Source organism: Pelobates fuscus, chromosome 6 (assembly GCF_036172605.1).
Source record: "Pelobates fuscus isolate aPelFus1 chromosome 6, aPelFus1.pri, whole genome shotgun sequence".
NCBI lineage: Eukaryota > Metazoa > Chordata > Amphibia > Anura > Pelobatidae > Pelobates > Pelobates fuscus.
The window spans coordinates 63,974,032-63,999,560 of record NC_086322.1 but is presented as its reverse complement, the minus strand read 5'-3'; positions in this window follow the sequence as shown (position 1 = coordinate 63,999,560).

The window sequence follows — 25,529 nt, the reverse complement described above, 5'->3', positions numbered from 1 at the left end:
TTCTGGAGCTGAGTGTTCGTCTACTGGACCTTCCACGTCCTGGGCATGCTTAACTGCAACTCCAATCTTACATTTCCCAAATTCTAAAGGATCTTGCTGACACTAAATGGTGTAGCTCCCTTGACCAAATCCTCCTTACCAAACCCACTCTTACCTACACCACGTCCACATTCTACTATTTCAATCATCGTATGATCATAGGGAAACAAATACAACAGGCGATGAGTCTTACAATGTATACTACAGTCCTGTCTGACTACGTGCAATGAACCGGAAATCTGTTTTAAATGTACAGCTGAACACACAAACATGTACCATTGTTTTTGGGACTGTCCAGTGATTTGAAAAGTCTAACAGGAAATCTCACACTATTTTACTACACAAAATCTGCCAAATCTCCCTGTTAGACCTGAATTCTTACTTCTAGGTCCTGTCCCCATCATTCCTACCCCAATAAGAAATTCAGGAAATTCCATCTTCTAATTAGGATGAAGAAGGTAATGCTGACGCCTGAAGGTTCTGTAATAATTTTATGTTCAAAAAGCAAAAGAGTGATCTCAGGAAAGAGACAGTTTTTATTGCTGTAACATCCTCTAAGCTAGAGGAAAAGTAGAGGTGTAAAAAGAGTTTGCAAAATAAGTTTAGTAGAAAGTTGAGAAAGGTGAGCGAATTTGTTGAATACAGTGAATAATTGACTTGCAACATTTAGGCCAAAAATAGTCGAAATTCTTCTAAAATGGAGATTTTTGTTTTTGCTAACTGAAATATTTTGTCCTAAATTTTGTAAATTGGTTCTCAATTTACCAAAACTCGTTGCTTAGCGACCCCCTTAGACATATCATACAATATGTCCTTTCACCCAATTGTCCATTTTTCAGGGGATTTCATTTTTGGTTTTTTTTTTTACATCTGATTTTTTTGTACAATTTTTTTTTAAATTATATGAGGTCCTGTTTTATAAATTTAACAGTTAAAGAATAATTTGTGAGTGTAATTATACGTGTTGCATGAATATATTTTTATTTAAGAAGCCTGCATAGAACATGTGTCAGATTTCAGCAAAACTGATTCACTTTTTTCCGTTTTCTGTGCCAGTTAATTAATGAGGTCTATAAATACAGGCAGTCACTGACCAACACTTCACTGACCATGGACAGATTTATAGCAGGCTCTTAAAACTGTCAAGTAATAAATAAAGTGCACCAAGATCTTAATTATTCAAGAACAATTTACATTAACATATTTAAATCAATGAATTAATGAAATTATATTTAGTTCTTGGGACAGATTTAATGTCTTCTGCTACATCTGAGAATGTTTTTTTTTTTTCTTAGTGCCTGATCATTTTTTGTGTGTGAAATTCAATGACTCCACATGTGAGTGCTTTATGCAGTGCTGTTACCTTAAATGCTTGGGAGAAGTATTCAAGTACTGGTGTTTTGCCAAAGACTAAAAATCACCAACTTCAAAGAGGAAAAAAAGCGAACACATAATGCTTTATCATCTCTTTACTCTCAGTCCATTCTATAGAATCCCCAAGATTTCTGTCCATCATACTGTACCTCCCCTTAATGAAGGACAGAAATATTGGTATTAAAGTGTCTCTGTCACCGTATGTGGTCTATGCTTATTTTGCAAAGACCATTGATGGTGACTGTGCCATGGGGTGTCTGGTAGCCATGGGGTGCGGGGGAAGGTGAGTTTTAACCATTAAACTTGTCTCTCAGGCCTCCACCATAATATACTGAAAGTCTTCTTCAGCCTCTGTGCTTCATCTGCCGGGATCTCACATCAGTGCTGTACTCTCATTCAGTCTCCAGGATCTGCCATAGACAATGCCTTTTAAAAAAAAAAAAAATTATTGGGAATGTAGCGCATGAGAGTTGACATAATCAGCGCCACATTACAATCAAATATTATAAACTAAGTATTATAAAGGTGGGATGGTGAAATAATTTTGGAGCAATGGGTTAGACAAAAGTTCCTCCGCCACTAGCAGAGGTTGGAGAACATTACATCTTGTGTATTGTGTGTATTGTACATCCAACCAAAACTGAAAATGGTAGATTGGGAAATTTGTTTTTGGTTTAATTTAAGGCTGATCAGGTGACTGACTGATTGACCCTAAATCCGAGCCAAAATGTACACAAATCATGAATCAACTGAAATATAGAATGTCCCAGTTGTTTTTTTGTATTAAAATTCTATCGAGCTGAACTAACATATGGTTTAAATAATTCCCATTTTATCTGATAATAGGGATACCTCTGCCAGGGGACACCAAAAAACCTGCAGCAAGACCATCCCCATGAGTGATAGCCTACTAAAAAAAATCTTCCGGTGTCTCAGTTGGCCAAACAACATCTCTTTCCCACATCTCCCAAAACTGAGAGGTATGGGTGTGGTGTAGGGGTGGGCATTTCAAGGGAATGGTGTTGGGGAGGACAGGAAATAGATTTATTTAAAATGAAGTATTTGCAAAGAAAATGAGAAAATGTATCCCTACCTTTATTATAAGACAGGTTCCTTCAGCCATACACATACACCCTGCATCAGACAGTGTTTGAAAACTGACAGTAAGTCTCTATGGTCTTTCCTGCTTCACTCCCTGCACAAAAGCTTATAAACACTGTCTGATGCAAGGTGTATGTATATAACTGAAAGATCCTTTCATATACTAAAGGTAGGCATGAGTTTTTCTCTTTTTATTTTTACATATACTTCATTTAAAAAAAATACAATTCTCTTTCCTTTCAAAAGTTGATGAAAGATTGGTATATCAAAATACTGTTATCAGGTGAAACACGTAGATCGTGCTTGAAGGCATTTCTAGTTTGGAGGCGTTAGGAGCAAGTCCAGCTGCATCATAAGTTGGCGTCCTTCCGAAGTGTAAGAGGCCAGCACCGACTCAAGTGCACAGGATTGGCTCGCAGCACTACACCAACGGAGTGGTAACCATCTATAGACTATCGCACTGTACTGCACCAATGCAAACAAAGGGTTTTCATAGGGGGTTAATACAGTTTAACAGTGTTACACTACATCTGTGTTATTTTATCTCCAAGGTGGAGATACTGCCAGCTCTACTAAATTCCATTGTGAAAAACACACTTTAGTGCAAGTGAACCTACCATGATGAACCCAAATTGGGCTAATGCTACTCATAGAAGCACTCTATTAGAAGCACTGGATTGCGGTTCATTTGCCATGTTTCCTGAGTGCTTCTCTGTGGGAAGCCTCTGATTGGCAATTAGTAATCAGCATTGATGACTTACTTGGAGTAAGATTGGACTCAAAAATTGAGTCTGCCCCAGAGCTGGAATAATTGTTTTACAAAAACAACAACAAAAATACGGTGGCGTATTATTATCTCACAATAATAGGAAACAAATCTATTTTTTTTTTTCTCGTAATTTTACATTTTATTTTTTTATTCCATTAATGACAGACAGCATGCAGGAGCTCCAGGAAAATCGCCCAAGCCTGCTTAGTAGATGCAGCCTATTGCCCAATCATAAAGTTGGTAATCTTTTTTAATATTGCTCCAAAGGCTATTTTTATCCATTTTTCTCTGAACCACTTATTTATGAATTTATCAAATATCTCCAGCATTACTCATCACATTGAGGGGTGATGGAGTGAAGAACAGCATGGGTAAAAGTAAAGGCCAGATAAATTATAGGAATGATAGTACTGGAAAATATATGTTTGTTCTACTTATAATTATCTGCCACTTTTGTCTGGGTGGGGAGATTTCTTCACGTTAAAATGTACTTATGTAATAATCATTGCATTTTTCTAGTCCTTACTGATTAAGTCATACTAAAAGTATACTGTATATAAGACATTGCCATTGACAGAATGGCTAGTCTGTTTTATGTCTCATATTCTCTGGATGTCAGCTTTCAACAGCTGTATTGTTGGCAGTGTGTAACTTTAATTTGAAGCCATGCACTCTGTTGTTACATTCCGGGCTGGTGGAAACCTCTACAATAAACATTCAGTGTATGTGTTTAATTCACTCACTTAATGGTAAGATACTTTTAAAAGCTTACTTGTTAAACAAGGCCTCCTGGAAGGCATCAGCAGTGGAGTAATAAGATGCAAAACAGTTTTTTTTTTTTTTTTAATATGCAGATTACTTTGCGTCCGCTTTTGGTTCTCGATTATTATGAACCCGCACACATTTAAAGAACCAGGAAACAAACTCACAAAAGTAAAAAAAAAAACTAAAAATAAAAATAAAAAGAATTGTATAATTTAAAACATAATTTCATAAACAAAAATTTGTCATGTAAATGTCCAGGAGTCGTTTTTTGTAAGTTTACAAACATAGAAACATATCAAGATAAACTGTCTACCAAAAAAATCATAATGCTCTTGGAAAATTAACAAACAAAATGTAAAATTTTACAGACATGGATGATGCAAACAAATAGTATATATATATTTTTTAAGCATGCTTTGCCATCTAAAGGAATACCCACAGAATTGCCTGAAATCTATTTGTTGTATTTTCATGAAATACGTAAAAATAAGTATTAAGCAGACATAGAAGCATAGAATGTGACGGCAGATAAGAACAGTTTGACCCATCTAGTCAGCCCAAATTTCTACATAATTTCCTTAATTCGTGGCCTTATCTTAATTATTATTATTATTATTGCCATTTATATAGCGCCAACAGATTCCGTAGCGCTTTACAATATTTTGAGAGGGGGGGGATGTAACAATAAATAAGACAATTACAAGAAAACTTACAGGAATAATAGGTTGAAGAGGACCCTGCTCAAATGAGCTTACAGTCTATAGGAGGTGGGGTATTAGAAACATTAGGATAGGAAATATCAAGTAGGAGTGAAGCAGAGCTGGAGGAGAGAGCAAAGCACTATCCCATAGGGACAGGTATGTAAGGGAGAGATTACTCTGGGAGGCCATACGCTTTCCTGAAGAGATGGGATTTAAGGCCCTTCTTAAATGATTGAAGACTAGGGGAGAGTCTGATGGCAGTAGGCAAGTTATTCCATAGGAGAGGAGCCGCCCGTGAGAAGTCCTGCAAGCGTGAGTTGGCCGTACGGGTGCGAGCAGCGGTCAGGAGGTGGTCGCGGGCAGAGCGGAGGGTACGAGGAGGGGCATACCTCTGGATCAGTGAAGAGATATAAGAGGGGCTGGAATTGTTCAGTGCTTTAAATGTATGGGTTAGCACTTTGAATTGACTCCTATAGGATACAGGGAGCCAATGTAAGGACTGGCAGAGGGGCGAGGTGTGAGAGGACCGACTGGATAGGAAAATCAGTCTAGCTGCAGCATTCATTACAGACTGTAGCGGGGCAGTACGGCTTTTGGGGAGACCAATCAGGAGAGGGTTACAGTAATCCATGCGGGAAATTACTAGAGCATGGACAAGCCCCTTGGTAGCATCTTGCGTAAGAAAGGGGCGGATGCGGGCTATGTTTTTGAGTTGGAACCTACAGGACTTGGCAACAAACTGGATGTGAGACTCAAAGGTGAGACCAGAGTCAAGTATGACGCCAAGACAGCGCGCTTGTAGGGATGGACTTATGTGGATATCACTGACTTGAAGGGAGAGTGAGAGAGGAGGATCAGTATTAGGAGGAGGAAAGACAAGGAGTTCAGTTTTAGAGAGGTTAAGTTTGAGAAAGCGTGACGACATCCAGTCAGAGATGGAAGAGAGGCAAGCAGTGACACGTTGCAGGACGGCCGGGGAGAGGTCCGGTGAGGAGAGGTATATCTGAGTGTCATCAGCGTACAGGTGGTAGTTGAATCCAAAAGAGGCAATAAGTTTTCCAAGAGAGGCAGTATAAAGAGAAAATAGAAGGGGACCAAGGACAGAGCCTTGGGGAACTCCAACCGAGACAGGGCGAGGGGAGGAGGTATCCTTGGAAAAGGAGACACTAAATGAGCGTTGGGAGAGATAGGAGGAAAACCAAGAGAGGACAGAGTCACAGAGACCGAGTGATTGAAGAGTTTGAAGGAGGAGAGAATGATCAACTGTGTCAAAGGCAGCAGAGAGGTCAAGGAGAATTAATATGGAGTAGTGACCTTTGGAGATTAATACCCGTGAACGCTCAACACTTTAACTGACGCTTGACCCTGACCCACCATCTACAAGGAACCAAGTTGAACAACATATTCTTAAGTCATAAAAGGGTACAAGGAAGCAGCAACTTCTGGGTGTCTTCAAACGTGTATGGTGGTGAGTCAGTATGGAAAATAGGAAGACAGAAAACAGAATATAGTGTAGTATATTCTATAGGTGGTGAGGTAAAATAAGAGAAATGCCACTTACAATTTTCTGGAGCTTATGTTCAGCTCCAGATATATGCATCTGGGCAGTATGATCTCAACCTGTGAATATGTTGTTCAACTTGGTTCCTTGTAGATGGTGGGTCAGGGTCAAGCGTCAGTTAAAGTGTTGAGCGTTCACGGGTATTAATCTCCAAATTGCAGTGTCACAGATATTCACCAATCACATAAAATGAGAATAATAACAGAAGAATAGTGCTCTCTGTTTTGTTGTTGTAAAAGCAAAATAAAAGGAGGTATACTAACATAAGAAGACCAAAAAATGTGCCTTTGTAGCGTTAGGTGGTTTCCTCCTCACCAAGGAGGTCAAAAGTGTGGTTCCTCCTGATAAAATCTTCAGGGATAAAATCAGGAAGGTCCAGGTAAGGTAAAAAACAAAAACTAGTTTTATTTAAAACAAAGATAATAAAATCAATGCCATAAAAACACGAATGTGTTTCATCTAAAGGGGCTTTTTCAAAGTGGGCACTCTGTAAAGTAATGCTTCCTGAAATTATTTTTAAACCTTTGCCCCTCTAATTTAAGACTATGTTCTCTTTTTGTGGCAGTTTTTCTTCTACATCTCCAGTGTTGCTGCATCAAGGAGGGAACTGAACAAATATATGAGGGTATCAATTGTCAGGCGGTGGTGTGATGTGCATAAACTGTATTAAGTTCATGTGCTATGTTACAATGGTTTCCTCTTGAAAGTACAGTATTGCAGGAGAAGCATGCATTGACTTAACGTTTCTACTATAATACAAACACAGTGACATTAAGTGTGGATTGATGCTGGGAAATTGCATTGATGTTTGCAGAGTACAAGGACCTACCTCCTAACTATCCTTAATTAGGAGGGACAGTCCCTCGATCCCTCTCTCTCTCTTTTCTTTACTAACGTCCCTCTTTTCTAGGCGCTTCATATTGTTGGCGTGTCTGAGAGTATAATAGAGCTCCACAGTTATAATACTCACAGTAATGTGTCTTTAAACTACAATAATTGTGAAATCAGTCTCTGTAAGTAAGATACATTGTTTTTGTTATAAATTACATTTTAGTTGCATAAATTGTTATTGGTAAGTCACCTAGAATTTCTCAGAAGAGCCCGCCCACGCCACACCCCCACTCACACCTCTAAGGTTAAAGTGTCCCTCTTTCCCATTTGAAATATTGGGAGGTATGCAAAGACACCAACAGCCGTAAGCATATAACTGGAGTTACAATCTAAAGCACAAAGTGAAAATGTGGAACCAAAACCAGTAGCAGAGTAATAGGATTCTTTGTAACACGGATGTAGCATAAAAATCAATGTGGGCTTCAAACTGAATTTGGATCACATTGCAATAACATTTCAGAATATTTCTTAAAATTAGGGTGTATGGCTAGATCATACAAAACATGTACTAATGATGCACAACGAGAGTATCCTCAAAACCGTGCTGGATTACAGCATTATACCAAAAACCTCAAGCATGAATAAAAGTTGCAGAATGAAATTTATAGCAAAAACTAGACATAAAAGTTAACAATGTGGTTGAATATTTGACCTTATAAAATTATTGGCTAAAATCAGTACAGAAAAGTACAGAAAAGAACAAGAAAAACTGTTCTTGAAAGAAAACCAAGGCTGGCCTACAGGTAAATGACATAGAATATTGGAGGGTCTTCCTTTTATCAACTCTAGAAATAAGACACCATTGTAGCACAGACCAGTCCTTCAGGGTATATAATCTGTAAACCTCAAAGCTTGAGAAAAAACATTGAATTCTCGCTAAATTCTATGCATACTTGTTATGAAGAGCAAGTGAGTGTGTAGGGTTATACTGGCACTAAAAGGAACCTTTATAGACAAATATAGTATATATACTGTATGTATATCAGTCTTAAAAAGGCATATCTTCTTATGACAGTCTGTAAAAACTGAAGAGGTTGGTGTGCACACATACACTTGGATAACAAAGTTTCTAAGGCTAGGATTGTGACTATTATACTTTATCTCCTAGTTAAATATAAATATAAATAAAAAGAAAAAAGTGTGCAGTAATAGTAAGGCAATCTAGGCCCTAGGTGCACTAATATTTATGTCTTCGTTGTGTTTATGAGAAGCACTGATATTTAAATGTCTTCATTGGATCTATAAAATAACCTACCCCATAGCATGTTTTTAAGTAGTTCAGCAAAAAGACTAATGACTATGAAGACTCTTCTGCCAATGAATACAATCTCAAGTATTGGCAAAAGGAAACGTCTTAGATAAGCTGAGCCACTGCTCCTATCACATACAAACAAAAGACATGTTATGTCTCACGCATATGTTTAAATATTTAGGAAGAATAGATCAAGGCCTTGGGGACCTAGGTGGCAATGTGTAAGTTTGTCTACCAAAAGCAACATCAACACACACGTTCTTAGAAGCCAATCCAAGAATGGATCAAACTAGACCACCAGAATAATTGGAAGATGAATTACAAAAGGCAAAGAATAATATTATTATAACAAGCTCAGGAAGAATCCAGAGATTATTAGTAAGTACCTTTGGTGGAGTGAAGAATGTTATGTTTTTTTGGGGTACTGCCTGTTGGCTAACTCTACACATACGATGTTCTTGTCTATGGACTTTTGTTAAGATCAAATTAAAAGTGTTAGTCCTTTTTACAAAGGTCTTTTGGCCACTTTAATGATGGACTTTGCTCTCATTTAAACCATAAGCAGAAATACTGAGAGCAGGAGACACCTCTATTCTATTGTTTTGACTACCGATCCTTGTTTTTTAGAATAAACAAAAAGCCAGCTCTTCTGAAACCTGTGTGGCTGTGGCTAACCTAAAACTCTAGTTTAGGTATCATATATCTATATCATACATTTACCTGCCATGTATTATTAGGGTATGGTAATTGTTTTTATTCATATATTAAAAATATATAACTTTATGTGATGCAAGCAACAAGCAAGGGAAGCTTTGCTGCTCATAAAGTCTCAGACAGTTGTACATTCTAGGTAGCCATCAGGTTAAAGGGTTCTGCTACGAAGGAAAATTTAACATCAAGGCATTTTTTTTAACAACGATTTTTTGAAGCATGACAAACAAAACATGCAAATATAACACTGTGAAAATTCTGTTTAAAGCACTAAACACATGAATACTCAACATATCTGACTCAAAAGAAAAAAAAAACTAAAATCAATAATTAGGAAGTAGGTTTAATGTAAATTATTTACTTGAATACAACAATAAGTAATGACATATTGTCATTTATATCAGTTTGTGTGCAAAGAACAGAAATCATACTATGTGGACATATGAGGAATATATAAAAATAATAAGAAAATACTTTGTGCTGTTGAATAAAACATTTTTAGGCTGACACTTGGGTCCATTATAATTGGGCATTATTCACACAAACATCAAGCCCAGAGGTTTAAAAGTGGTGGTTCCCCACAGTCATGTAGAGATAGGTAAAAAAAATAAATAAAAATGTAATAGAAATTTTATTAGAAGCAATAAATGTCCTTACATTTAAGGTGGAAGACATTTAGCTCAGCACAACAGGCACAGCGGGATTGTACATTTATATATGGAGTATATTTAAAAAAAAATCATGTATGTATTTTACAGTACAGTGACAGGCTCATTATTCACACCTTTTTGGTTTGTCCAAATAGGTTTCCCCAAACTGCAGCGCCAACGCTATCGGGATGACCAAATTAAATATTTTTTGGTCGAATTAATTTGGCCGAACCAAATTTTTCTGCCATGCACATTACTAATATCTGATATGAGATTGTATTTCCACTAAACATAATTGAGATGAATTATAACAGTTAAAGCTACGCAGTTCCATGTATCATTGATTGGCCTCCTCTGAAATGCCAGATGTCGAAACTGTATCTCCCACAATTATCTGTCAGGCTTCTGGTTGATAGAACATCGTGTGAGGAATAATCTACAATACAAACAGTGTAGGAGGCTGCTTTACCCTGTCACCAGTAGTCAAACAGACATAGTGCAGTCTAGTGGTAGGACATTTGGTGCTGGAATATGGATAGATAGAGAATTCTTGCACAGTCAGTTAAGTAGAAACATGCTCGTGTAATTTGTGGTACAGAAGTGAAAAACAGGAGCTTTCACATATTTTCTTAATTACTACACACAGGCCTTTATCACAAATGAATATGGACCGAAGGGGTATGTGAAATATAAACCAGGTTCTTCTAAAGATGCCATGCATATTTATTGCTCAATTAAAAGCCCCATTGTACTGCACTTTCACATTTAATAGAGACATTTGTATTTTTTTTAATGTTATTTATATGGCAAAACATGTTTGCACATTTTGACTCAAATTCCATAAATATTACTTGATTGACCTTGATACTGCATTGACACTTTCAATCATCAACAGAGATTTAATTTTATTAAAATCTAGTCTTAGTGACTAAGCATTGGTTTGAACCTTAGGAGTACCAAGCACCATCATGTGGTCAAAAATGTTACTACTGTGGAACATGTTGCATAATGTTGACATGAATTACTAACTTCAGCTACAGACTATGGGGCAATATTTTTATTTCAAATATATAAAGCACCACTTTCCCTCCCAACAATCCTTATACAAAGAGCTGACTTTGTCTGCAATGCAGCATTGTCTTGTTTATGATCAGTTTCTGTGCATTACCCAGGTGGGTTGGTAAAAGACGCACACATTCAACTTCCTGTACTGTTTGAGTGATTACATGTCTGCATTGTAGTAACTGGTAGTAGGAGGAATGAGATAAGCCTCTAGGCACATTGTGATGCCTTCTTAAAGCCTGTGATATCTTATATAATACAGATGCCTGGATTAATCAGGTTGCTGCATTTTCAGGATACGGGTGCAATGTTTGCATTCTTTACAAATATCCATAAACAGGATATTTTATATTTTATTTTTCATTATTGCCATTTATATAGTGCCAACAGATTCCACAGCGCTTTACAATATTATAAGAGGGGGGATCTAACTATTAATAGGGCAATCACAAAAAACTTACAGGAACGATAGGTTGAAGAGGACCCTGCTCAAACGAGCTTACAGTCTGTAAGATTTACAATTTTATTCTTCTACTGTATGTTATGAAAAAAGTTTTTCAGATTTTACCCATATTTTAAAAACTGGATGAAGCATTGCCTAAATATGAAAATTAAATAATACATCCCACAAATACCTGCAATGAAAAAGAGGAGGGCATTCAAGTTACCAGGCAGAGAAACCTCTTGGCCATCTGATTAACTGCTAGGATTAAGAAACTTTGACCAAAGGGTTAGCTTAAATGCTTTAGGGATTTGATGTGTTCCTTTAAGCTAGGACAAGTACTTAGAACAAAATTAGACATTTTAAAACCAGAGACACAATCAACCAATAACAATTAAAGATGCTTGTCAGTAGAGAAGAACACTGTTTCCTGACAGGACATTCTGTTGAGATACATTTTAATCCATCTCTGTTTTGAAACTTTTATGTGTGCCATCAAGTTGGTGTGCACACACACATCGGACTGAGCTCTTTCTCCTCCCAGGATAGAGAAGCCAGCTTTGAATTGTGCAAGGGCAGTCCAATCCGTGTACAGAGCCAGCCTCACTAAACAGTGAAAAGTGCTATGCCTAAACAAATAGCAGTTGTAGTACAGATGCTATCAGCTTTCAGGGCTTACCCTCTATGATGAGGGGAACTGAAAATAAACTGATTATTTCATAGATCTTCATATTATTTAAGTATTTTGCTGTTTAGAGAAGGTTGGCCTATAGCTACTTGCAGTCCAATAAAAATTTTTTTTTTTTATTTAATAAAAAATTTGGGTAATTGTTTAATGTTTAATTTATATACTGCGTTAAAAAAATACTTTTTATTTTTAGCAATCAGACAAAATCAGAAGAAACTGTTATAAGCAGTTTTTTGAACAGTTGGTAAAAATGTAAGGTGCACGTATGAGTTTCCCAGAGAAAATAGAAAGAAATGGGATCCAAGTAAAAATAGATGTAAATGGAAATAAACACCCGTTAGCATTTTTACCGGTGCTCAGGAATTAAGGGGAGATCTACTAACACCCTATGCATTAAAAGGCCAGGACTAATTAAGCCTATATGAATATTGCAGATTTAGGTGTTGGGGACTTAATCTCCTCCCTTACTTAGGCATGGGAGTTTGTTATGATTTACATTTTTTCTTCTCTGCCTATCTAGTAAGTCTCATAAGGAGAGAGGCTTTCTTTATTTTACTTTATCCGTCTGTCTACTTTTGATTATTAGGGCTGCCAATCTTTTAGACAGTGACCTTTCTCCCTTTGGCACTTTTTCTGGTGCTTAGGTACTAAGGGGAAATTTACTAACACCCTATGCATTAAAGGGTCAGGACTAATAAAGCCTATATGTATATTGCAGACTTAGGTGTTTAGTAACTTTATCTCCTCACTTACTTAGGCATGGGAGTAGCCTTATAAGGCTAGTTCGGTATTTAAAGGCATGGGAGTAGCCTTATAAGGCTAGTTCGGTATTTATTATTATTTGGAGTTAGTTTTTTTTTGTGTTGATACTTTCTGTTACTTCAGATATTTAGTGAACTCCCTCTGGTTACATTGTTCCACACCACTGGATGCTTTGGTGCCTACGTCTTTATCTCCAGTCAGCATTATATTCACAGTTTGTGAATTTTGGCTTCTTTGTTTCTGTTGCACGTATGAGTTTGCCTCATGTGCCACAGAAAAAAAAAGTTTAAAAAAAACTATTCCTGCAATAAGCAGGCAGATATTTTGTCTTTGGTTTTTAAATTAAGGTTGCCTGGCAATCTGATCTACAGAGAACCGTAATACCTCCCTTAAGTATTTGGAAGTAAAAGAATCCAAGAAAATGCTTGAAATTATTAATATGTAGTGCTGGCTTTAGGTGAACTGAGTTACTAGAATTTGATTCAACTGCATGTATAATGTTAACACAGTAATATTACCTGGAATGCAATTTAGAGATCTCACTGTGAGGGTTGTTGACATTTCATGTGAACTACCAATTTTGCACAAAATATATTCCTAGTGGCGATGGTTCTCTGTAGCAAATTCTACTTTCAATTTTGTTTTATGAAGTGGGAAAAGAGGCTGAACAGAGAAAGCCCTGGGGCCTCATGGAAATGCTGAAAAGGTCTGCCCAAGGCACTACATAAGTTCGAAGTGAGAAGTGCTGCCTAAAAAGCCAATAAGTATATAAAATTCTGTGACCCTGTGATGACTGGAAATGGAAAAAGTATTTAATGTTTATATCTCGTGTTCCATAAGGATGATGACCACATACGACTTGACGTTACACCTAAAGAAAAACAACTTTAATATCAAGGTTACAGTAAGTGTAAAACTTGAGAAACTTAACTGATAAATTGTTTGCTAAAACGGGTGGGTGCAAAATAAACACTGCCAAGGAGATTTTCTAAGCTGCGCATAGCTAGTGTTATTTGCCACGTCCAAAACTCCTACGTTATTTTATGGAGTCACATTTCGGGTTGATGAATAGGTTCTATTGGATAAATTTCACTGGCAAGACTATTGTTTTGCTCCTAAGTAAATCATCCCCTAATATATGCAATACTTGAAATAACATTGAAATGACTTACTCAGTTATTTGAAGGGGTCGTAGTGGTAGGAGTCAGTATGTGTAGTGATTCTTGTGTGCCAAGAAACCTGTGATTGGACGCTGCGAGGCCCCTGTGATGTCGGAGGGGGTGTGGAAGATTAGTGCCAGGAGCTTCATCCGGCCTTGGATTTCAGGTGACAAAAATTATTAGGATTGGGAACCTTTTCCACAGTGCCCATATTACACAAAAAGAAGCCCTAATCCAAAGGGATAAATTGACGATTTAAGGCCAAAATAGCTAAACTGGAAGCATAGGTGACTTTTTCCATTTTGGCCATTTGGCCTTAAATTTGAAATTCACTTTGAATTTCTGACAATTCTCCCATTAGTGAGTAACTTGTTATTTAGTATACAGTTTAACATGACTTAAAGTAGTTATCATTCTGAAACACATTATCTCTTTAAATGTAGCAATGGTTGATGTATTGTAGCCCTTGATCTAATGTAGACAAAATAAAACAAGTTGCAGCTTTAGTTCTGTCATTTTTGACACAATTTATTTTATTTCCTCACTAGGTGTAGTAGAATTTGCAAAATAATTTACAAATACAATCAGAATTACCTTTATTTAACTGATCTTCTACTCACTGTTCTTTTTTTTTTTTTTTATCAAATGCACTCTATTAACATATTAGCAAATTAAGGCCTCGATTTAATACTTTTTGTATACACTTTTAAAATTATTTTTTTTTCAAAAATGTTAAATATTAAAACACTATAGAATATATAACTATATTGTAACATTAAAATTATTTTTCAAAACAGTACATCATTTTAAAAGTTTATCTTAAAATATCAAATCATTTGAAAAGCCTATCCAAAAATATTAAATTGAAGACTTAATTAGCACAAAACAAATAATTAAATCTGAATTTAGAGAATAACCTTGACTGTTTACGGGTTATGTGATATGGAAGATCAGCAAGAAGCTTTACATCTAATGCCTCTTTTTAACATTGATTAATAACGATTGGTCAGGTTGTAGCCTAGCTCTTAAGATTGGTAGGAATATTTAATCCAGACTTATCACTTGTATTAAATCTGCAATAATTACCTTTGCAGGTTTAAGGGACCTGGGACTATGCACCCAGACCACTCCAATGAGCTGAAGTGGTCTGGGTGCCTATAGTGTCCATTTAGTAGTCCAAGCAGTAGAGAGTTGTCAGCCTGCCATCAACCTTCGTTTAGTATTAAACCAATTAAAACAGGTTAACCACTGAATGGAGGGACTGCACCTGAGGAATCTGTGCACTATAACAACTTCAATGAGATTAAGTGTGTACAATGGTTAGAGTGTCCCTTTAACCCCTTAAGGACACATGACGTGTGTGACATGTCATGATTCCCTTTTATTCCAGAAGCTTGGTCCTTAAGGGGTTAAAGAGACCACATATAATTCAAGATAATTAAGGGAAGGCTGCTTTGCTGAAAATATTTCATTTTCCATACACAATCCTGAATATAATGGCTCCAACTATTGTGAGTGACAATTTGTATATATATATTTATACTGGGAATCTGTATGTACTAAAACAATATGGCTCCATGCTCCTTAATTTAAAAAAAATATATATTTTATATTGTTTAGACCAGTGCTGGATTTTATGAGTGAAAATTAATAATTATTATTGCATACAAGATATGAGAGATATTACTGGGAGACACAGCGATTAGTGGACTCTTTGAATGTGTTTCATTGGTATTCCTTTAAGAAACATTTTGTAACAAATTACTCTCTACTCTACTCTGTATAAGTATTATCATTAACTTTGTATGTAAACTTGGGATATTTCATACACAGTGTTTGATTAGCAACTGCATAAAAACCATATAAGCCTAGAAACTTACAACATAATTAGATGAAAAGTGCTTAAAGTCGCATTTCTCTATTTTTTCCTGTATGCATGATTAAATGGAACAATCTACATGTCCTGTGCTATTTTTTTTTTTAATTCAATAAAAAAATAGGATCTCTTTTTTCACAACTTCCTTTATACATGAGTCTTGCTGACAGAAAACTTTTAGAACTCCATATGCTACACCAGGAGGTATCTGACACCTTAACGGCTAAAAAAAAAAAAAAAAATAACTGACCCCAAATTGTGTTGCTCTTCTGGTATTTTTAGTGAGGCGGAGGTCTTCCATCATCACCAGACAGTGTTACACTGGGTGAAGGAGGCCATGCAGGAGTAACAAGAATCAGCTAGTGAGTGACACATTGGTAACATTTAATACTTCACAAGAGGCACAAAACACGTGCTAGAGAGGACCTGTCAACAGGACTAGAAAAAGTTCAGATAAAGCAGCTCTTGAAGCATGGGCAGATAACAGTTTATGTGCTGTTGGTGTCTGAATCATAAGTGGCTAGAAGACTTATCAAAATAAATACAAGTTTACACAAGACTAAATTAGCTGCAGGACAAGTGCCAAATGTCTAAAATACTAAAAATGTACCCTGCTCTTATAACAGGGCTGGCTGCTGCAAATCAAAATTGTAAATACTGAGCTAGGTACCTAAGCAAAGGTAGATTTACTAATCTTAACTAAGGTCTGAGTATTTTGCATTAATCCACACATATATCTGAGATATCTCCAATCAAATTCTTTAAGATTGGGCAAAAACAATAATTTTATAATAATAAATCAAAATGATGTGTGGGCTGTGGGGCACATGAAGGGGGATCCTGGGACACAACAGAAGCGAAATGAGCTCCAAACTATCAGCCCACTCCATTGTATATATAAAGCAGGAGTCAGTTGGGAAGTTGGGAGAGCCTGTTTGATCTCCTGACCTGCCCTACTGCAGGGTGCCACCACAAATTGTGGACATAAAGTGGGTTGTCCATCTAATACAGGATGCCATCACAAATCTGAGATATAGAGATTTGTATGCGTCGTGGGACATAACTCTCTGTATGAGCACTATCCTGGAGAAACTGGAACAGGTGGCAACTCAAACCCCCACTGTCTGTGAGGATACTCAGTGCTGTTTGAAAGAATAAGATTATTTACAATAGCTGACTCGCTTCTGCCTGAGGCCATCAAGAACGACATTAAACAGAGCAGGGTACTAGCAGTTTAAAGTTCTATAGAGAATAAGTGATCTTCCCAACAGTCACCATATAGAGAATCAGTGATCTTCCCAACAGTCACCAGAACTAATCCAAGAGGTCATTTGGAAGGAGTGCTACCGGGCATACTGCTACCCCGGTTTTCCCCAGAGAGTAGGAAGATACATGCATTAGGAAGCAACTTTTAGCCATGGCTAGTAATGCAGTAATTGAAATGTTTAGCACTCTTTAAACAATAAATGTAATCAATAAACCTTCTTTAAGATGTACTTAAGCATTCATACCTTTATTGCAAGAAGCTGTTAGATAGAAGTTGCCTTGTTTCTTAAGAAACTTGAGTATGTTACAGTACTGTACGCCTCTATCTCCATCAAAGTACATGGGCTAATAAGTACTGTCTATATATTGATTAATACTTTATTGCATTTAATAACCAATATTGCTTCTATTAAATGCATGCAGCCATTTCATTCATAATTAAAGCACAGAGGATTGCAACCTCCTTACTTAACTTTTTACATGGGACAGTCAGTTGACAGTTGCAGATGGGCGGGAAATTAATGCTCTTCTGTTGATGATTGAGTGATCATACACATCAATTAAAGGGATGCTATGGGCAGTAAAACAACTTTAGCTTAATGAAACAGTTTTGGTATATAGATGCCCCTGCACTCTTACTGTTCAATTATGTGCCACTTAGCAGTTAAATCACGTTGTGTATACATTCTAGAAACCTCCCTGCATGTGACCTCCAAAGCCTTCCTAAACACTTCCTGTAAAGAGAGCTAATGTTTCAAATTCCTTTATTGTAAAGTCTGTATAATTTAGAATTTCTTGTCTACTGCTCTGTTAATAGCCTTCGAGAAAATAATTGCTTTTTAGAAAAAATTCTAAAGCAAGTTAACATCTGATTGAAAATTAAACCATTTTTTTTTCATGCAGGCGGTATGAGTCACAGCCAGGGCAGGTGTGGCTAGGGCTGCAAAAACAGAAACAAAATGATTTAATCCATGGATGGCAGAGAACTGAGCAGTGAGACTGCAGTAGCATGCCCTAAACATTAAACCTGCTTCATTAAACTAAAGTTCTTTTGATGTGTGTAGTGTCTTTACCTTTTTAAGTATGGACTGTTAATTAGAATGCATATTTAATGGTTGCTTGAAATCGTTACTGCCATAAAATATGCCAATATGCATTTTCTGCTGTTACTATGACTATTATAGAAACTAATCCTACTTATGGTTTTCATCTACATATCTATTTTTTTTTCTTTACATATAGCTGGCACACTGCTAAGACACAACCACCACGTAGAAATGTAATCTCTTTTTTGTTTTATTAATTGCACCAACAAAAAAGCAAGAATTAACAACATACAATACTATAGAGAAAACAGAAAACACAAGTAATTCACTATTCGTCTAAGAAAATATTTGTTTTTACTTTTTTCACTTTAATGTGTTTTGCCTAAATTTACCTAGATTGCAAAGTTAAGAAAAATAAATAACATTTTTTTTTCATATATAAATATGTTAGTTGACAAATATACAAGGCATGAAGATGGCTTTGCTATTCCCTCTAGTGGGAGATAGTGGGATATATCACTACATACTACCTAAGAATATATTTGTGTTTACATGCTTTTGAATATTGTCATAGAAAGTGTGCTGCTATTACTAGAGGCGTAAAACTAAGCCCTTACCTGTTCAACAGGCTCCAAAATAATATTTCTGTCTCTGTCATATCGTGCTGCACGCAGTTTACTTTGTGTCCACATTGAGATCTACATTGTAAACTTTCCTAATTCATGTATCGGGTTTTCCCATACAGGAAGGGATTAGACCGATACTATATTAACATTTTTTTCAGCTATATCAGATTTATCTTCTATTTACAATATAGAAGGTGATTGATCTGTATTAAGCTGATACAAGCATATCAATAATGAATATCCATTGATACACATCTATCTCATAATTTTATTTTATCTCATTCAATTGGGATTTTATTTTGTTTTCATCTACTTGCTTAGGATCCAGTTAACTTATCCTCTATGTACATTTTTGTTTGCAACTATTTTGTGTATTCAGTACACACATGCCCACTCCAATTTATACCCAACTCCGTCATTTTTCCTGCTCTAATTATATTTCCACTGTATTCCTGATTTGACTATTGATCCATATCATAGTCACTTATATCAATATTTCTGTCTATTCACTATATACGTACCATATCATTTTTCCACATCACTAAAAGTTAAGCAAAACATCAAGGAAAATCCATCAATAACTGTTAACAACTAAACAAGGTATTGAAAACGGCAATTATGTATTTGGGTATTGTGCTGCCTCAGGCTATACCAAATTATTACACAGCTCTTACATATGTTTACTATTTTCCTACTCAACTCTTTCTCCTCCTCCCCAGGCCAATCCTCTTTTGCCTCCTCAGATAATTAGCTTTTTAAGCACTGATTCTGATAACCATAAGGACCCGTGTATTCTTACTTCTGCATTCTACAGGCCTCAAAGCTGTTCTGTGGCTTACCATTCATTTATGTCTTGTGGTATACCATCTACCATTATACTTGTGGAGTGTTTTCTTTATGTTCGTCTTTGACACTTACATCAATACAAAATAAGTAAAATGTACAGTGTATGGGATTTGTTCACGTAGTCAGTGTCCTATGTCTACATAAATGTACCCTAATATCGGAGGCTCCAAATATTAGATTAATATGGGGGTATAAACATGGAAGCTACAGTATTTCACCGCTCAGGCCACATCTGAAGGGGTGGGGTGCTAAACCCAAATCATTTTAATCTTTCCTCCCATTATCACAAGTGTATTAATCACTATGATCTTCCTTTTCTTCGGTTGTAATTGCATCCTCTTTGATTCCACCAGATTCTAAGGCTTTGTGTATCCTGTAACATGTGTACAATAACCTGTGTTCTGTATACCCTGAATTGTATAATCTGTGTGCAATATGATAATATTGTTTCAGATTGTTTGACTCCAAGTTATAGATTTATGGGTTTTTGTGATTTTTATAATGTTCCAGTAGCTTGTGGCTGTGCTTTCAAATTACCATTTGATGATTTATTATTACTAATCTAGGTCAAGTGCTCTGGATAAGTGCATTATGTAGATAGTGTTACATAGAAATATTAAAATTGACCAAAAACTAGCAATTCTTAATTTTTGGCAGTATGGAGATACTTCTGAATTGGGATGAGAGTGGGTCCACTGACTAAAGGTAGCACTTGAGGAAGATAGTGAAGAGGACTAGCAGTGGCCACCATGTTTCTCATTCATCAAAACTGCCTTCTGTTCATAAATCATAAACTATTTATGGTTCAGTGGGATTCTATCTACCTGTTCTGGCTGCACATACCAGTTCTTGGTACTATATGGTGTGTGTGGGTGAGGGGTTGATGTCTAGACTCTCCCACTCACACAGAGTTTCATGAATCAAAGAGAATGTATTTAGAACATTGTGTGTATGCATATGCCTGTTTTTATGTATGAATGTTTGTGTGTAGATCTGTATATATGCAAGAGTATGTGTAACTGGGAAGATGTCCCTTGGGCACATTATTGTGGAAGGCATACCTTGAGGATGTACTGGGTGAGATGTACTGGGGGATGCAAAGAAATCTTTGATGAGAGATGTAGCTAGGGAAGATGTACTGGGGGAGGGATTTGGCTGTGGAGATAGTTTAATGGAACTACGACTGTCTGATATGAATTGAGGAGTTTGAATGGGGTGGGGTTATAGTTGGGAGAGATTATTAGTTATATTATGAGATGAATTGTGGAGTGGGTTATAGGTGAGTATGGCATTTTGTAGATAAATTAGGGATCCTACTCTCACTACACTGAACAAAATTATAAAGAGACACTTTTGTTTTTGCCCCCATTTCTCATGAGCTGAACTCAAAGATCTCGTCACGGTATAAAATGCACGTGTGTTCATAACCCCACCGTCACCATGGGCCACTCGATCCACAATGTTGACATCAGCAAACAGCTCACCCACACGATGCCATACACGCTGTCTGCCACCTGCCCTGTACAGTGAAAACTGTGATTTATCCGTGAAGAGAACACCTCTCCAAAGTGCCAGACGCCATTGAATGTGAGTGTTTGCCCAAGTCGGTAACGATGACAAACTGCAGTCAGGTCGAGACCCCGATGAGGACGACGAGCATGCATATGAGCTTCCCTGAGATGGTTTCTGACAGTTTGTTCAGAAATTCTTTGGTTGCAGCAGCTGTCCGGGTGGCTGATCTCGAAGGTGAAGATGTTGGATGTGGAGGTCTTGGGCTGGTGTGGTTACACATGGCCTGCGGTTGTGAGGCCAGTTGGATGTACTGCCAAATTCTCTGAAATGCCTTTGAAGACGGCTTATGGTAGAGAAATTAACATTCAATTCACAGGCAACCACTCTGGTGGACATTCCTGCAGTCAGCATGCCAATTGCACGCTCCCTCAAAATTTGCGACATCTTTGGCATTGTGCTGTGTGATAGCACATTTTAGAGTGACCTTTTATTGTGGGCAGTCTAAGGCACACCTTTGCAAAAATCATGCTGTCTAATCAGCATCTTGATAAGCCACACCTGTGAGGTGGATGGATTATCTCGGCAAAGGAGACATGCTCACTAACACAGATTTAGACAGATATTTGAGAGAAATAGACCTTTTGTGTACATAGAAAAAGTCTTAGATCTTTGAGTTCAGCTCATGACAAATGGGGGCAAAAACAAAAGTGTTGCGTTTATAATTTTGTTCAGTGTATATGAACTGTTTGTCAGTAAAAGAGGATACCAATTGGTGGACTCAGATAGTGAGGAAATGTATGGGGGAGGCAGCAGAAGAGACACCAGCTGTAGTAAGATGTACCATAGAGATGATTTTGTTTATTTTTCTTTTGTTGTAATGGCAGTTCAAGTTTCATTGAGTAGGTGAGGCTTTAGGAGATTGTGGTTTTGGTGGGTCAGTTGGGGGCATCATCATTGTGTACTCAGATCCAGAAAGACCAATCTAGAGGGCCAGTTCTAGAAATGTAGCATATAGTAAATAGAAATGAGTGACATGATTTTACACCATTTGACAAATATAAAAGAATGCACCCCTCAAAGCTGCTGCTCCCTAGAAATGTTTGCTTATGATTAAGTGCCACAAAACAAATTATTAATAATAGTGTAGAATAGACTAGTTCACTTTTTGAGGACAGTCAAAACAATATGCATAGAAAAGAAAAACAGCAATAGTATAGCATGTCTCTAAGAGCTGTTTGCACACATAGTACATGCTAACTTACTATATGTTTACAGTCAGCTAGCAATTCACATATGCAAATTAATGGCTGTGCTTCCCCAATCACTATATTTGGATCCCTGACTATGCTCTTTGGGTTGAGAGGAGATGGCAGAGGATAAAAATATGTAGGGTCAATGAAGGCATCGTAAGTCGGTTACAGGAGTTTGAGAAATGTCGTGAAAGTGGTGGCTGATTAGATATGACAAGGAAGTTTGTTCCAATAGTGAGGAACAAAGAGTGAATATGAGTGGAATTGGAAAGGAGCATATAGATATGAGGTTGGATAAGTGTTATGGAGTTGTGTGGAAAGGGCAGATATGGAGAGACAATTGGGAAATGGAAGGGAGGAGCTTGGTTACAATGTAATGTGCACCATATAAAAATCTATCAGGAGCCAACATACTTCCTAGTATAAGAGAGTGGTAGCCAACTGAGCATGACCAAGGCATGGCAGCAAATTTATTCATAATTGTGTGATTAAAGGGCATTGATTATTATTTTTTTTTAATTCTTTACTTTTTGTAGAAATACATTAAAGTCATACGTGTATGGCCACGACAGCAATAACACGTTACATAAGAGCATGTCATAGGTAATACATGGAAGCATAATGTTACAATTTGTACATTTTTATTATAATGAACTGATCGGTTGTAACGAGACATGTAGGATGAGAACAGGAGTGTGGTCCACTCGTCTATGTGGGGTTAAGAGCACCACTATCTGTGGCTCACGTGGCTAATGTGATAGATAAGCCGGGTTGTAGTGTCCCAGTGTTGCGGGTAACCTTTGACCTTTGGGATTACGGGCGAGTATGTTTAAAGTTTAGTGTGTTGGGTTTCGTCAGTCTAGGCTGTAACTGAACATAAAATCCGTGTGTCTTTGGGGGTTCATGAGTAGGTGCCAAGTCCCTGAACAGTGGGAGTTGCTGAGAGTGGCTGTGGGCAGTACTGTGATTTATGGTGTGCTGTTAGCTAGAGAGTGAGGCTTACATTAAACTGGGTTAGAATAGGTTGTGAAGTATAGTCTGTTTGTGGAATACTAGAAGCAGAAGTCTAGTAGAGTAGGAGCTTGAGTGGGTCATGTGGCCTAGTTGAGCCATCTTAGGAATGGTATCCCTTTCTATTTGTTTAGTGCAAGGTAGGGGGTGTGTGCTCCCATTTAAGTAGTACCCGGTAACCGTGGGGTGGTGGTTATGTCACTGGAGCATTAGAGCTAGTTGTAGAGGTGCCTGGCACCCATATGCTGAGTTTGGAGCCTGTGATATGTAGCGTACGTATTCAACAAGCAAAACAAAAATAAGAAAAAAGAAAAAGATGAAAATGAAAATCAACTGAAGTAAACTAAATTATATATTTAACTGAAACAGGTTTGAACCAAGGTAGTGGATAAAGCATTCCAAGACATCGTTGTGTTCAACCAGCAGGACAGCTGTGGCCACCGGGAGTTGGTTCTTTGGCCAGAGGTTGAGGATTAGGCAGTGGCATAGAGTCCTCATGACGTTGGAGGAGTCCCAACGCTGCCAGCAATGCTGTGCCGTCTTTTGAGTTGGTGGCCCTTTAGTGTTGTCCCTCCTTTGTCACCCACAGTGTCCCAGGTGTTGCCCATCTGTAAGCGATTCCTGCTGCTTGTAGTGATTTGGTTTGTGGTTGCATATTTTAGAGCCACAGGAGCGTAGCCCTGCTTAAGTCCTTAAAAAATGAGAGTTGGCACGTTTAAAATTCAAAGAGTATTTTTCCCTTTAATGCAGCATGCATTGTCTGCATTGTCTGTCATCGATTGGCACCACAGTATAAGGTCCCGTGGAGCTGCGTTAGGGGCATGTGGGGATTTAGAGATCCTGTAAACTCCATCAAATGAGAAGGTTTTGGCTTGTCTTAGTGGCAGCACTAATGCCGCTAGGTGTCTGATAAAATGGGGTAGTTCTTCCAGCAGAATTGTCTCCCCGACCCCTCTTATCTCTATGTTCTTGCGTCTGCCCCTGTCATCAAGTATGTTTACTTGTCTGGCCATGGTTGCCTGAGTGGATTGTAATAGCTGTACACTTTCCCTCAATGTGTAGAGTTCCTGTCTCAGGTTGTTTACCCCTTCTTCCGTTGCTTGGGTGTGTGGTCACCACTTGCACTTTGGTAGTTAGTCCTGCCAGATCTGTGTCTCACATCTGCCTAAGGCTTGTTAGCCTGTTAGCATTGCATGTATGTCGCTTTTGGAGACTGGTGTGCAGTCCAGCGTGCCCTTTGGGAGCTCTTGGGGTCGGGGGCTCGGTAGGGGGCCATCATGTGGGCCCCCGTCGTCCGATGGCTGGGGGGAGGCCTCTTGAGGAGTCAGGGCCCGTGGTACAGTAGGGGTTTGTAACATGTGCATCTTCGGGGTGAGTAGGGGTGGCTTCTGCGATCTGCAACCCAGCTCACCTTCGTTATGTGTGTCTGGTGTCAGGACCTCTGGTCTGCTGTCCACCCATGCGGTAGGCCTTGCTACCTCAGCGTTTAGTTTTTGCGCCCGCCGGCTGAAAGAAAGGCATCTGCGGTATCTGCAAGATGCCCTGCAGGTTATGGCGCGTCGAGTTGTCAGTGATACAGCAGGATGCGCTTGATTTTTCACCGATTAGGTGATTTATTTGTACATGGATACCCCAGATAACTAGTTGATCTATTCAAGAAGTTAAAAGACTGGCATAGGTCCAAAAATAGAACAATGACACATGCATCTACACTTGGGAATAAATCTAAATCTCAGTTTTCTGTTAATCCATAGGATTAACTTGCAACTCGGGGCCCGTGGTACAGTATGGGTTTGTACCATGTGGCCAATATCCCTCTGCGCCTTCAGGGGTGAGTAGGGGTGGCTTCTACAATCTGCGTCCCAGCTCACCTTTGTTATGTGTGTCGGGTGTCAGGACCTCCGGACTGGGGATGTTCCACAGCCAGTGTCCTCCAGCGATGTTTCCCTGCTGTCCGCCTATGCGGTTGTCCTTGCTGCCTTGGTGTCTATTTTTTGCTAAAAGAAAGGCATCTGTGGTATCCGCAAGATGCCATGCAGGTTATGGCGTGCCGAGTTGCCAGTGATTAGGTTTTGCTGCCTTGGTGTCAAGTTTTTGTGCCTGTGGGTTGAAAGGCATCTGCGGTATCCGCAAGATGCCCTGCAGGTTATGGCGTGTCGGGTTGCCAG